This window comes from Mustela nivalis, assembly GCF_964662115.1.
Source record: "Mustela nivalis genome assembly, chromosome: 10".
Lineage (NCBI taxonomy): Eukaryota > Metazoa > Chordata > Mammalia > Carnivora > Mustelidae > Mustela > Mustela nivalis.
In genome coordinates, this window is record NC_139029.1 from 72,326,165 (window position 1) to 72,342,251 (window position 16,087).

General features: G+C 38.2%; 1 protein-coding gene across 23 annotated transcripts in view; it reads right to left on the reverse strand.

Moving 5' to 3' along the window:
- LOC309843271 (uncharacterized protein) overlaps positions 1-16,087 on the reverse strand; it is a 110,009-nt gene that overhangs the window by 42,531 nt on the left and 51,391 nt on the right. For 16 of the 23 annotated variants that reach the window (XR_014300010.1, XR_014300012.1, XR_014300013.1 and 13 more), the window contains one exon: positions 13,744-13,779. The exons of 1 other annotated variant lie outside the window; for it this stretch is intronic. The gene's annotated coding sequence lies outside the window, so the exon portion shown is untranslated. Of the gene's footprint in view, positions 1-2,709; positions 2,891-13,743; positions 13,780-16,087 lie in introns of all 23 variants that reach the window. 6 more of the 23 variants (XR_014300011.1, XR_014300015.1, XR_014300018.1 and 3 more) reach the window with 1 other exon arrangement.

Sequence of the window (16,087 nt, forward strand, 5' to 3'; positions counted from 1 at the left end):
TGAATGGAGAGACTCAGAATTACGAAGATGTTAATTTTACCACAAATGAATTCCATCAAAATCCCAGAGAGTGTTTTTGAAGAGCATGACAAGCTGATCCTAAAATTCACAGAGAAAAGAAAAAAAATAAGAATCACTAACATAACCCTGAAAAATAAAGTGGAAATATTTATTCTATCATATATTACAATAAACTTATGTTAATTAAGACAGTGACTTTGATACAAGCCTAGACAGAACAGGAAAGCAGAAAAAAGATACCAGAGTCAACAAACACTTACATAGAAATGTTGTTTATGTCTGAGATGGTGTTATAGAGCAGCGAAGATGGACTAAATATTCAGAAAACATGGTCAAGGGACGCCTAGGTGGCTCAGTCAGTTAAGCCACTGCCTTTGGGTGCCAGGTCCTGGGATCGAGCTCCGCATCGGCCTCCATGCTCGGCAGGGAGCCTGCTTCTCTCTACGCCTCTGCCTGCCAGACTAGCCGCTTGCGCACACGCTCTGACAACTAAATAAATAAATAAAATCTTAAAAAAAAGAAAAGATGGTCAAAACCAATGAATTATCGGGGCGCCTGGGTGGCTCAGTGGGTTAAGCCACTGCCTTCGGCTCAGGTCATGATCTCAGGGTCCTGGGATCGAGTCCCGCATCGGGCTCTCTGCTCGGCAGGGAGCCTGCTTCCCTCTCTCTCTCTCTCTGCCTGCCCCTCCATCTACTTGTGATTTCTCTCTGTCAAATAAATAAATAAAATCTTAAAAAAAAAACCAATGAATTATCCAGGTAGAAAAAAGATCGACTCCTACTTCACATCACATCAAAAATAAATTAGGGTGGAAAAAAATGAAAGATCCAAATGTAGAAAGTAAATGGTTAAGCATTTGGGAAAAAAACAGAGAAGATACTTAATGATTTCCAGGAAGGAACAGATTCATTTAGTAATGACAGAAAAAAGTGCAAACCATAAAGGAAAAGATAAATAAAGTTGACATTAAGTTTTTAAAATTTCAGTTCAATAACAGACACTGAACAAAGTTAAAATGCAATATATGAAGCTGACAGAAAGTATCTGCAACACACATAGTTAACAAAAAGTTAATCTGCAAGATTTGTATGTAAATCTTACAAATGAATAGGAAAAGGACAGAAATCAATTAGAGAAATAGAAAAAGAGTATTAATGTACAAAAGAACTCTACAACATTAGTAAACAAAGAAATGAAAAACTCATTAAATTGCATTTCATATTCACTTGATGGCCAAAAATCAGAAAGTCTTATAATCCCACATTTTGGTAAGAATTTGAAGGAACAGGAATTTTCAACAATTCTGATGGAAATTGAATTGGCAGAAACACATTCAAAGAAAAAATTTGTCAATATGTTCTAAATCCAGTGTCGTGTGTATCCTTAATACTCTCAATTCATCCTCTAGGTATAGTCCTAAGGAAACTTCTTCACATGTACAGAAGAAGACATGTACAAGAATGTGCATTACAGCATGACCTGTGACAATAAAAATATGATTCTACCGGGCGCCTAGGTGGCTCAGTGGGTTAAAGCCTCTGCCTTCAGCTCAGGTCATGATCCCAGTGTCCTGGGATCAAGCCCCACATCCGGCTCTCTGCTCAGCGAGGAGCATGTTTCCCTTCCTCTCTCTCTCTGCCTGCCTCTCTGCCTACTTGTGATCTCTATCTGTCAAATAAATAAATAAAATCTTTAAAAAAAAAAAAAGATTCTACCTATGTGTTTATCAACAGAGGATCTGATTAATTATGGCTATAGTCACACAATAAAATACCACATAGGAGCTAAAATAAACATATCCAAAAAATAAGATGCAGAAGGATATGTAAAAATTTCATCTATAATAAATGTTTAAAAGAAAGCAATATTATATACTATTTATGTATATAAACATGTATCATAATTGTATGAAACAGTTATGGAAATGATGAACAACCCCCTGAGGACAGTAGTATTTTTTTTCTGGGGGAGGGAACAGAATCAGAGAGGGCTGGTCAGTTGTATCTGCATTTTATTATCTTTTTAATCTATAGCAAAAATGGTGAAGGTGAAAAGTTGATACAAGAGAGACTAGGTGGGCGTTTGTTGTGGTCTCCCGTATAACTTTCTGGGTGCTGGCAATATTTAATTTAAACAGAAAATGTTAAAGTCTGTTGAAGTTGGAAGGAACGCAGTGTCAGGTTAAGTCCTAAATTCAGCACTTGCTGTTAAAATTTAGAGCCTGCCATCAAGTTCTATAAATAAGATAATAGAATGTAGGAATTACACTTAATCCTCTAATTACTCTCAGCTTTAATCAAGCCTTTATTAACATAATGTGTCTAGCTTGGGGTCTTAAAACCTGAGAGGGGATTTAGGGAAGAGTAATCAAAACAATGAAGAAGAAGTAGGTGATACAAGGAAAGGCAGAGGGAACTGGGATGATTTAGACCAGGGGAAGAAAGCTGGGGGGGGGGGGGGATATATTGAGGAGGAGGCACAGTTTGCTCCTTGGGTACTGTCTGTGCCTCAATTAAGGCCGACTAAAATTAGCTGTTTGGGTTATTGCATGTAACAAACCACTCTAAAACATAGTGCTTTAAGCAATAGTAACTCATTATTTTGCTTATGAATCTCGAGTTTGGCCGGGACCCCAGTGAAGACAGCTCTTCGTGTCTCTGTGTCGCAGCAGCTGTAATAGCTCACCTGGGGCAGGAAGATCCACTTTCACAACAGTTCACTCACATTCTAGCCAGTTGTGCTCGCTATTGGCCAGAGCTAGACCAGGACCCTGGGCAATGATTCTCAGTTCTCCTTTGTGGGCCTCTCCATGGGTTTCTTGGACACTCCCTTATGCCATCATATCCAGATTCCAAAAGCGAGAGTCCTATGGGGAAAGGGCATATCATTTTTGTATCCTAACCTTAGAAGTCACAGAGTGCCATTTTATCATTTTCACCAAACACTATTGGTCCAGGCAGTTGCAGAGACCCACCCAGTTTCAAAGGCTGGGGATGGGAAACTAGGAAAGGGAAATGTGTACTCTACCTCTTTTTTTTTTTAAGATTTTTTTTTATTTATTTGACAGATCACAAGTAGGCAGAGAGGCAGGCAGAGAGAGAGAGGAAGGGAAGCAGGCTCCCGCTGAGCAGAGAGCCGGATGTGGGGCTCCATCCCAGGACCCTGAGATCATGGCCTGAGTGGAAGGCAGTGGCTTAACCCACTGAGCCACCCAGGTGCCCCTGTACTCTACCTCTTGATGGGGGCATGGCGTGGATGTAGAAGTTTGGGTGGGAATATAATGTTGCTTCTATATTTATAAAATACAATTGGCAACACTGCCCAATCTATTATTCTTATTGCTCCCACTGAGATCTGATCATGCCATTCTCTTGTTCAACAACAAGGAACATTGTTCTCCAGTCTTCACCCCACACAACCGATTTGTTCTGAAGAGGGCAAGTCTTCATGGAGTCAAAGGTATATAATAATTTATTGAGGAACCTTGAAACATTCACTTCTGCGACCAAAAGTTAGGAAAGTCTGACCCAAAATATTGATGTTTCAGATGGTTTTCTACTTGAGGTTAGCTAAAATAGCATGAAAGGACATTCATATTTCATATCACCTAGTGCCAAGCCCCTGTGCAGACATATCAGCAACCCAGGTGAGTCCAGAGGAATTCGCACAGCAGTATTTCTGCCATACTCTAGACATTCGAACACAATGTAACTCATCAATCAAATCAGATTTTAAAATATTTTTTGGCCCAGAGAAAGACAAGATAGGCCATGGAAAGTTTTTCTTTAAAGTTCAAGTTGTTTGACGTGGGATTTTTCAGCCCAACAGGCAAAAGTGATATTCATCAAGTATCTGATAGTTGGTCATACCATTAGGTTTCCGTTTTCACTCATCCACCAAAAGAATAGTGTTTTCTTAGTGTTGGCCAGATTTGGAAAATTAACTCAATTAACACCAGAGCAAGTCCTACCACTTCTTTCTTGCTAAAACAGTTAAATATGCTACCTAACTGGGTAGCAGCTAGAGGTGGCTTGTAAGATTAGTTTGCCCTAGGGACAGAGGGAGCTAAGACTGTTCTTGGGCTCTACTACCTCTACTAGGTTGAACATATTAAATTGCTGAGAATCAACCAGTTTGGGCCAATAAAAATGGGAATTTCAAAAGGCTCGATATGTATGCATTGGTCAGATTGAGAAATTTCCTGGCAAAATCCAAGTCGGGGATTTGATTCAAAGCCAGTCCACAATGAGCCCTAACTGAAGATTCAAATGGCTTTTCCATGTACATCATGTTTTGATGTAAAAGCCCAGCAAAGTAGTATCACTGACTCTTAAATGAGTCAACCACTTGAGTTCCATATGTGGGGGCCCGACTGTAGGAAAAAAATAAGAAACCCTTGTTTATCTGTGCTGTTCTCTAACCACTCTGCAAATTGGTCAATAAAATTTAAATATGAGAGTCTCTAAGAATAAGTGTGATAAAAATAAAAAGAATAGATGTGATGTTATTGGATAAAACCTTTGTGGATTTTTTAAATAGACCAAATTTAACTGGAATAGTTAAAGATTTTTGTTTCCTAAACAGTGAAGTGGACAAACTAATATTAATTTACCCCAGAAGTTAGAAGTAATGAAAAGAATCCTTAAGCATACTTAATAAGCACTTAATACACTTAATAATTATGATCCATAAAATAGATACAGAAAACATGACCAAAATGATTGGGAATTATGATTAGTATAACATAATGATAAGGCTGTGGCAAAGTTTAGAAGGTAACTACCTATTTCCATTGTTACCAAAAAAACCCCACCATATGCTAAGAAAATTAAAATTAAAGAGACATATAATTTAAAAACACATTAACTTCATTTGACAATCTTTAGAAATAAACATAGGATTGGGAGACCTTTGTAAATGTTTTGGAGGAGTACAAAGTATATCAGAATCGTTAAATATTTCTGATTGCTTTAGAATTTCTCATGTCTTTTTATAAAGTCTCAGTCGTACTTCATGTGCTTCAAGTAGAGTGATTTAACAATGAAAGGATGTATTTGTGCAAGTTCACTATCTTGAACTTCTCTTCCGAGTTTAGTAAGAGGCTAACAGCCTGGCCCTCAGTGCATGTGAAGATGATAAGCCGTTTTCTATACCCAACCATGCAGTTCTATCCCAAAATTCTTCTCTCCAAGCACAATCATCTGTCCAGAGAGAGAAATATAAGGGCAAATTCACACTTTTTTTTTTTTCACATGTTATGACAAGAACCCCATGATCACTGTCCCACCACATTTGAATCTATATTGTTTCTATTTCTCTGAATTCCTTAAAACTTACATACAGTGAGCCCTATGTGATCTTTAAGTAACACATTTAGCAGCATTTCTGAAAATGTGCTCCATGGAGGTCTAGATCTACAAGATGCTAATAAAATTATTATGACATAAAGGAGTTCGTGTCAATGTTGAGTTGAGCAAATTTATTTATTTATTGTAATTCTCATCTGAACTTTTTCTATACCAATGTACCATTATAAATCTTCTAGGGTATATATAGCATGTATCATTCCCCAAATTTGTTTCAATCATAGAGACCATTTTGCAAAAATATCTCAGTAAACTAGAATGCTATCTTGTGAAACTTAAGAGATCTAAAGCATTTCTTATAATATATTTTTTTAATACCACTATGAACTATAGGTTTCTTACAGATAAAGCTCCTGTCCAGGGGCACCTGGGTGGCTCAGTTGGTTAAGCCTCTGCCTTTTAGCTCAGGTCATGATCCCTGGGATCAAACCCCACATTTGGCTCCCTGCTCAGTAGGGAGTCTGCTTCTTCCTCTGTGCCCGCTTCCACTAGTGCTCTGTCAAATAAATAAATAAATAAGCTCCTGTCCAAACTTCTTATTTATCTTCCTTTGATCCTTGTGACTTCTAAATATTTGTTTCTGTGTTTCTTTATTCAATGAATCTGTATGAAATGCCTACTATAGTCCAAGGACTATTGTGGGGATGGGAGACACAGAAAAGAACAATTTTTAAAATACCCCTTTCTTTATAGAACTCACGTTATGTTAGAGAAGGTGTCAATTTAGATATGAACAAATAAAATTTCAAGATTGCAGATACTGACAACTGCTAATGAAGAAAAGTAAAAACAAGATAATGAACTAGAGAGTTTCTTAAGGGATAAGAAGAGTGATTGTGACATTTCAGAAAGGCAATCAGCATGGTTTCTTTGAGAAAGTGGCATTAGAACTAAAGGAATATAAAATGAATCTTTCCCTTTACTCTTTTTATTCTTTGTATTATTTTTAACCAAAATAATACTTGTACATCGTAAAAAAATATATATATACACTGAACCAGTATATAGTAAAAACAATTGTTGCTCTGACCTGCTCCATCCTAGCTCTACTTCCAGAGAATCCTCTTTTAATAGTTCATTATGTGGGTTTTTCTAATAATTACCTTTATTTGGAAGCCATAGGTGGAGGCTGACAGAGCAACAAGATAGAAAGATCCTGGGCTCCTCCATCATCTTGAAGCCATCATATCAGCTCTAACGTTCCTTCTTTCATGCAAGAGAAAAATAAATCTATCTTCCTTAAGCCTCTGATATTCAGAGATTTCTATTACTTGTAACCAAACGCTATGTGATACAGGACCCAATATTATATGTCCAGGCAACTCAAGGGAAAATATTTCTAACATGCAAGTCACATGTATTATTATTTTTTTTTTATTTCTATAGAAATGAAACTCATCTACACCTTGGTTTGCTTCCTATTTGGATTGTGATTTTCCTGTACAGTTTTTCTGTTTTTGTTTTCCTTTTTCTAATTCTCATTGTCGTTTTCTTAAAAGAGAAGAAACATGCCTGTTTCACCCTGTCATTCATGACATCATGTTTTAACCCATTCATCTAATCTTTAAGATCTATTCCTTTCCTCCTGGAGTCATGTTCCCAGGGGAATTCAGAAGCTTTTAGCTCAATTGTCACTGCAATGTCTTTTCTCTGGACTCTTGGTTTAGTTCCACAGTTTCTTTTATGATCATTTTTCCCTTTCTTGGATATTTACCCTCGTTTTTCCCGAGTACACAATAATTTTCTAAGCAAGAGTGCCTGTAAGTAAATGTTCCAAGTCCTTAGGTGTTTGAAAAAGTCTGTTTTCCTCTTCATATTTTCATTGGTTCTAATTTTTTCCCTAGAACTTTGCAGGTTTTGTATTGCTCTAGTGTCTTCAAGATCCCATATACTTAGGATTGTCACCTGTCAGCCTGATTCTTGTTCCTTTCTTTCTGACGTAAGTTTTTCTCTCTGGAAGCTTCTCAGACATACTGGCTATTTCTGATATCTGAAGTGTCATGGTGCTGTTTAGATGTGTAGGTCTTTTTGCAATCATTCATCTCAACATTGGTTGGGCTTTTGAAGAACAAAGGCTTGTGTCTTTCTATTCAGCTGTGGATATTTTTCTTCTATTGTTTTGATAATTTCCTTCCCTCTGTTCTGTCTTTCAAGCACACCCATGAGTGAGGGTGAAATATCTGGATGGATGAGCTGTATTTGCTAACTCTGAACTAAAGTTACTTTAGAGTTTCTCCTGGCAGGTCAGTTCTTTCCATTGCAGTGTCCCTGCTCCACTATCTTGGGTTACCATTTTCTCAATTTAAGAAGAGAAACAAGTCATCAACATGCTTCTATTCTCCTATCTTTCAGAAATTTGTCAAAATAATTCATCTATCAATGACATCCCTCTTTTTCTTTTGGTTGTTTCCTTTTTTTAGTTTTCTTTCCAGACAGTTTGTGTTCAGTCTGCCATCTTGCTAGAATGCTTGAAGTGACCTTGGTGACACAGCTGAAACACAGCAACTGCACCAATTTCTCCGCAACGCTGTTTTAAAATATAAGAATATGTTGTACAGCTTCAGTAACACCAGAACACAAGTTTACGTATTTAAGTATTTTATTACAAGAAAACAGGATTCAAAGGGCAAAATACACCAGGTTTTCTTTTCTTTAAAAAAAATAAATAAAATAAAATGAACAGAGTGCTATTCTTCTTCTTCTGTTGTTATTTTTCATTTTCATGTAGAATGTAGCTCTTGATATATAGCTTTAAAAACATTTTTTTTTTTTTTCATTTAGGTGATATTGTAAAAGCCTCTCTGTACAAAAACTTAAATGATTTTCAGTAGCAATTTTCCCTGTGTCCTTGGACCAATTTCTGATTCTTTTAAGACATGTTACCCACTGTGATATTAACGTATTACTATAAGAGTTGTAACAGCAGGATACAGCTTTTTTCTTCCTCAGGAGAGATAGAAGGGATATGTGCCTACACTTTGTATGAGAATTTTCTTGACATCTAACTTATACTTTTGGCAGTATAAGTGCTATATAGTAACACTTCTCCACTTTAGCAAGCTTCTTCTAATGAACTCAAGGATATGTAAGCAAAATGCATTCCTCTATATCCATAACTCGCATAACTAGTTGTCTATAGATAACTGGAATATATTTATTCTATAAATATTAGGGCTGAGCACTATATTTTGTCCAGGGATACCACAGTAAATAAGACATCATGCTCTTCAGGGACTATTGAGGAAACAGTCTAATGAGGAAATGTCTAATGAGGAAATACAATTAAATAAACAGCAAATTTCCTCCCCCTCAAAAATGTGATCATTGCTATTGTAGAGTAACTATAAGAGGACATAAAAGCATATAAAAGGAACAGTGAACCCTATGGAGGCAGAGGGCGGGGTGTGGGGGGTGGGGGATGGGATGTGGGGGGGTAGGGGGGTGGCATGTGGTGGGGGGTGGGGGGGTGGGATGTGTGGGGAGGTGGGGGGGTGGGGGGAGTCTGGGTGAGAGGTGGTGACCGAGGAGGTGACCCCTGAGCTGAGTGATCCTTAAAGGACCAGAACAAATTAATCAAGGGAAGGAAGTCAAAATAGATGGGGTAAAATAAACATTCCAGGTGTTCTGAGCAATATGTGTGAAGGCCAGGAGGCAGGATAAGTCATGAACAACTAACAAAGATGGTAAGAGATGAAACTGGAGAAGGAAGCAAAGACTAGGTTCAAAACTATTTCTGGTATTGTGTATCAAAGAATATGGACTTCTTCCTGAAACAAGCATACAAAATTATGCTCAGTATAGCAGCAAATCCTTCCATGCTCGCCTGGAGCAAGTGCTGTTTTTTTTTTCTATAGATGAAGTAATAATGTAACAGACTTTTATTACAGGATTACTGTATGTAAGATACTGTATTTGGCAGGTAGGAAGTGAAAGCATTCAACCTCAACAGAGCAGAATATTTGGAGGTGCTATGTGTTCTGGTGAGAAAGGAACATGGATAGGAGGAATGCTGGGTAGTAGAAGATAAAACTGAAGTTATATTAGAGCTTAATATCACAGTAAGTATATGAACTTTAAATAATAAATATGCTATCCACATTTTTTTGAGTAAGGAAGAAAATGGACTATATGTGCATTTTACCCAAAATGTGTATTCTTAAACTTTATTATAGTGCACGAGTCAGGAAATATATCACTTGGCTTGAAGCAATTTAAGCTCTACTTCTCTTTTAGTTAATTAAGGACCCAAGCTATCTAAATGAGCCACTATGGCTTCTTTTAAATATTGATGTTGGAGACCATTGCTCAGCAACCTCTTCAAATGCAAATTGAACATTTATTTCAACTTGCCCTCAAGGAGCTCACCATCCAAATTTACAACCAAAAGCAGCTTTCGTAAGCCCCCATTATTTATCTCTCTTACTCAAAGACAGTAAAAAATTGAATAGCTATCAAATTTCATGGTAGTCTCATAGCTCCCTCTACATTTCTCCATCCTTTTGTCTGGGTTTCTCATTTGCAATCAAGTTTAGTTAAAGACAGTGGGCTAAGTCAAACCCTGTTCCTTCTCCCACAGAAACTACTGAGACATCGTTTATCTTCTAAAAACCAGAAAGTCCTTTCTACCTCCTTCTTCCAAACAGGAGCTGATCTAGGTTGTATGGATGTGAACCTTATTCATTTTGGGGGAGGGAAGGGACTCTTTAAGAAAACTGAGTACAAAATTACATACAGATTTTTATCTTTCTCGTTGGAAGAATTTGGGAGGGGTCCTTGCATATAAAAGGCCAAGCTTTATTAGCTTCACGGTAAATTCTCCCCTCATAAAGAGCAAATAGATAAACATGCAATGTTCTCTCAAGAGTTATCAATAGAATTTACACCTACACTGGTCATTTGGGTCTAAGAAATATATCAGAAATACGAACATGCCATTAAAAGCCCCTGCTTTCTGCTATAATGATCCACATTTGCCAAAACCACTAGGAGCAGTTCTCATCTGAATATTCAGTCAACAGGGAAATTTTTGTGCATGGGCTGTCCTTCCCCCCGCCCCTCTCTCTTGCCCTGTCTTTTAACAATTTTACTGATTCTAGATTCCAAACCCTGACACTTAAGCAATGAACCTTTGCTTCGTATCTGCCCTTTCAGGAAGTTCCACCCAGAGAACTAGGCCATTTTCAAATGCTGGCACCCATATAGCTAGGATAATAAGGTAGACGAGATGTGTTTTATCAGGTAGAAAAAAAACAAGAGGAGGGAAAAAAAAAAGCACTGCTTTGGGGCAGTGTCCTTAAAAGTCTGGTTCTGACGCCAATATTGGCTGCTACATTTAGCTGCTTAGTTCCGTGGAAACCAGTTGTATGACTCTGCAGATAAAAGGCTGTAGACCTCTGGAATACAGGCAAGTAGCACCTCATTATACAAATAGAAGCAACTCAACTATGCATGCCCTCAAACTGAGCTCAGTGTTCTGCTGCATTTCAAAAATATCCATCTGTTCCAAGAGAAGAAACAGGAAGTTTTGTTAATTATCTCTCACAACCCACTAGTTAGTTTCCAGAAAAATCACTAAAGCCATCTTTCCTGAATAAATTTAACAAGTAAGTTACAAGATGCGGCACAGTAAATAAACCTTACATTACTCCTTTGAAATGAACCAAATCTATCAGTTGGCCAATGGCACACTCACTGCCTCTTAAGTTCTTTCCCATGTCCTCAGAGCTCAATGGACATAATTATTTTCTGTACAGAACTTTTTTCATATGACAATATTGGCTAATAAAGCATTATCACACCAGATAGATGTAAAACACTAGATATTACACAAAGACTTGAGAGATATTTTCTGCTTTATTTGTTACAGGCACAATTTTGTTTGAGGACTTCATTAAATCACCTCATAAGTGTTCCCACTATTCGACAAAATAAATTCCTGGGTAATATTTTCTTGTTGGTTATTAGCTAATTTAAATAGGTGTCTCTAAAACTTCTTCCCCAGTCCAATTATGTCGTGTTGACGAAGATCCATGCCAGAATGCTATAATGGTATTAAGGATACACATGCCCATTTGGACCCCTGCCATCATTCTATAAATCATTGCCAATTATGCCAATAAAGCAGCCTGGGCCATGATTGATTTCTTAGTTATGCAGTCAGCTGTTCTGCAACACTGTGTTTTCCTTCAAATGTCTCAACCATGGCCTCATTTCCTGAAATCATGATGGTTTACATACCTCCCAAAAAGAGACATTTGTACACATCTGTTGGTGAGAAAAAGAGTTTAGAGATTCAGTGAAACCTCAGTAATTCCATCTAACTATTGGGAAGGATAATCCAAATTTGGAAAAACTCTGGATGGTGAAAGATTTTTTTTTTTTAATACAAAGTAGTGTTTTTTTTTCTACTTTTATATCGCTACAACACTTCAAATTAATCAACAAAGAATCACTTTCTGAAGTGCTCAGAGTCTGTGAAATGTATGGTAAGTCTATAAAAATACAACTATTTAGCATTATTATGACAGTTGCCTGTTAACTAGGGTCACTTCCTCACCGGCAGAGAGAAGCATAATATTATGGAATCTTTGAAGCAATCGGCTTTTATTTTTAGTAAAATCTATTATTTGCCAAAACTTAAATGTGTTTTTGATCAAATATCATGGATCAGGCCTGGATATTTGATATTTATTCAGATATTAAAGACTAGACCCAGCTGGAAAACAAAGTAATAGAGCGGAAAGCACATGGACCCTGAAGCCAAACAGACTTGGATTCAAATCCCAGCTCTAGCCTTCACTAGGTCTACAGGATTTATCTGTTAATTCAGCCAACAAATATGTATGATACACCTACTCTGGACTGCAGTGGGGGGAAACAAGAAGAAAATAATCAAATAAAGGAAGAAAATAATTTTAAATAACATTAAATCTGTACAGAGTGAGTGGAGGGAGGCTGCAGTGGGATAGCACATTTGGGTAGTCAGGGAGGACCTCAACAAGCAGATCTGAACCACACAGGGCAAACGCTGGGATGGAGCAGGTTAATCAAAGCAAAGAGACCAGCCCAGGGGGCCTGAGCTGAAGCCAGTTTGGTGTGTTGACAGAAAAGAAATAAGGCCAGGCACTTGCTCTCTGAGTGACAACTGCCTTCAGTTGTGAGAAGGAAATAGCAATGATGCTAATTTGGCAGAATTATCATAGAGATTTTATTTGCAAAGTTCCCCAGGAGTGCCTAGCATATCTTAGACACTCAAAAGACGGAAATGTGGGGCACCTGGGTGGCTCAGTGGGTTAAAGCCTCTGCCTTCAGCTCAGGTCATGATCCCAGGGTCCTGGGATCGAGCCCCACATCCGGCTCTCTGCTCAGCGAGGAGCATGTTTCCCTTCCTCTCTCTCTCTCTGCCTGCCTCTCTGCCTACTTGTGATCTCTATCTGTCAAATAAATAAAATCTTTAAAAAAAAAAAGAAGACGTAAATGTGATTAGCATTATCATTGATGTTTGGGGGCACCGAAGTCCTGTAACTAATATAATATCTGCAAAACCAAAAGAAGTTTACTACGCAGAATTACGGTTAATTTCCAAATAATGCCAGCGAGCTGTACTTATCTAAAGTGCCCAAACTGAGTTTGGCTTGATCTCTTCATAGAAGCAGACCTTTGTATTTAATTTTAAATACCTGTGAATAGGGGTGCCTAAGTCAGTCATTAAGCATCTGCCTTCGGCTCAGGTCATGAGCCCAGGGCCCTGAGATCCAGCCCCTCATCGGGCTTCCTGCTCAGCGGGCAAGTCTGCTTCTCCCTCTCCCTCTGCTCCCTCTGCTTGTGTTTCCTCACTCCCTCTCTCTGTCAGATAAATAAACAAAATCTTTAAATAAATAAATAAAAGCCCATGGATATGTCTTTCATTTTAAGTACCCTTGGATATTTGTCTGCCATGTTCAAAATATTTTCATAAATACCAGCTTTGAAAGGCATTCTACATATCTTGTGGGTGTGCAGTAAAAATTGATATTGATAAAATGGTCATGTGACTACTTGAGTCATTTAAAAATACGCATATTTTCTTTATTATGAATACGCAAACGTTCGAGACTGTCGGAATTGTCGCACCACTGTGACTAGAATGAAGTCCTCATAATACACTTTCTAAAGTAGCCGCTTAACATAGTTAATTGTACTAAGCATAATCAAATGCATAAGCATCCCTCTTAACATTGAACTTTAAGTCACCCCTGGGTGATACCAACTCAATCATACTACTTCATAATTATTACCCTAATATTTACTGAGGCCTAAGCTACTGAATTCTTCCAAACAATAAAAATGTCTGCATACAAAGGAAGCTACTTACAAATACAATTGAAGTCAAAGAGGCAACACCTTGGAGCTGTACAAGAGAGAAAACAAATAATTCTGTGAGTAATTCTAATTCAGTAATAAATATTACCAATTAAAAGAAGCTATCTTCTTGGGACGCCTGGGTGGCTCAGTTGGTTAAGCAGCTGCCTTCGGCTCAGGTCATGATCCCAGCATCCTGGGATCGAGTCCCACATCGGGCTCCTTGCTCAGCAGGGAGCCTGCTTCTCCCTCTGCCTCTGCCTGCCATTCTGTCTGCCTGTGCTCGCTCTCTCCCCCTCTCTCTCTGATAAATAAATAAAATCTTTAAAAAAAAAAAAAAGAAGCTATCTTCTTTATTTAAAAATGCTAGTTGTCTAGAGATTAAATAGAAACTTGCTGATATGCATTACCTTCTCTATCTAGGTTCTTTGAGACACACAGGCCACAGAGAAAATGAATCATCTTAGTTCCACTTAAACAACTTTGTCTTAAAATGCAAAAAAACCAAAAACAAAACAAAAACACGGACACCTGGGCGGCTCTGTCAGTTACAATTTGGACTCTTGATTTTGGCTCAGGTATGATCTCAAGGTTATAAGTTTGAGCCCACACCGGGCTCTTCTCAGTCAGTGAGGAGTCTGCTTGGGATTCTCTCTCTCCCTCTGCCCTTCCCCGCCCCTGCTCGTGTAAGCTCCTCTCTCTCTCTCTCTCTCTCTCTCTCTCTCTCAAATAGATAAATAAGGACAGCTGGGTGGCTCAGTGAGTTAAGCATCGGACTGTTGGTTTCAGCTCAGGTCATGATCTCAGGGTCCTGGGATCGAGTCCCGTATCAGGCTCTCTGCTCAGCAGGGAGCCTGCTTCCTTCTCTCTCTCTCTCTCTCTCTGCCTGCCTCTCAGTGTACTTGTGATTTCTCTCTGTCAAATAAATAAATAAAATCTTCAAAAAAAAAAAAGAAAAGAAAGAAAACCATAAGACAAATCTCAACTGAGAGACAGTCTACACAATACCTGACAGTACTCCTCAAAACTATCAAAGTCACCGAAAACAAGACAAGTCTGAGAAAATGTCACAGCCAAGAAGAGCTTGAGACATAATGACTAAATGTAATATGGTGTCCTGGATGAGATCCTAGAACACAAAAAGGACACTGGGTAAAAACTAAGGAAGTCTGGTTAAAATATAGGTTTCAGCTTTAAAAAAGAAAATAATGTATATTCACAAGTCTCCTAAAATCCTTTGAAATGACTTAAGTGAACTAGAAGTAAAATATACTATTTTCATTCATCAATTTTCCTTTTTCTAGCACAGGTGACCATCTAACTCAACCTAAAACCACTACCAGTAACTGAGAGGTAGAGGTAGCATTTGAGGAAAACATCAAAGCTATCAACACTGTATCTTCATAAGATGTTTTAAAAGTTTACCGATTTAAATAACAATGGTAACATTTGTAAGAGACTTGGAAAATCATCTACCCCCTAGAAATTGCTTTCCTGGGCACATGGGTAGGTCAGTCAATTAAGCATCTGCCTTTGGCTCAGGTCCTGGGATCAAGCCCCCTGTTGGGCTCTCTGCTCAGTGGGGAGCCTGCCTCCCTCCCCCTGCTCGTGTCCTCTCTCTCTCTCTCTTTCTCTCTCTCTCTCCCTCTCAAATAAATAAGTGAAGTATTTTTTAAATTTTAAAAAATATGAAAATTTAAAAAATAGAAATTTTTCTCCTGTGAAATTCTTCCAGGTGCAAACACTTACAGAAAAATAAGTTTAATTATCAACACTTTTACTTATCCCTTACTATATACGAGGAACCATTATCAGCCTTTTATATATATATCTTAAGTCGTCTACGTCTCATACCATCATCATTTTTATTATTGATCGCCATTGTACTAATAAGGAAATTGAGGCACTGAGAGATTAAGTAACTGGCCCGGTAACCAGACTTATAAGTGATAGAGCCAGTTTTTTTTTTTTAACCTAGGCAGGGTGGTTCCAGGGCATGGGGATTTTCTAGAGGGGCTACATATCACCCCCACTTCTTTCTCCTGAGGGCTCTTTGTGAGCCATTGAAAGCCTGCCCTGAGCACCTCCCTTTGTCCCATGCTGTGTCCCCTTTTAAGGCCATCACCACCATCACTGGGACAAACTCTACAGGATTTCTAAGGAGGCAAATCAGTTTCTTGTCCATAGTTAGTTTAGTTCTCCAGGAACTAAATTAACAGGAAACTAAACTAACAGGAAGCACATTCTGGGATAGAGTTTCACATGCAGGATGTTGATTACAGAGTTCCCACAGTAGCAACACCTGAGAAGAAAGATGGCAAGCACAAATAGGCAGAGGGAGAAGTCAAGTTGTCATG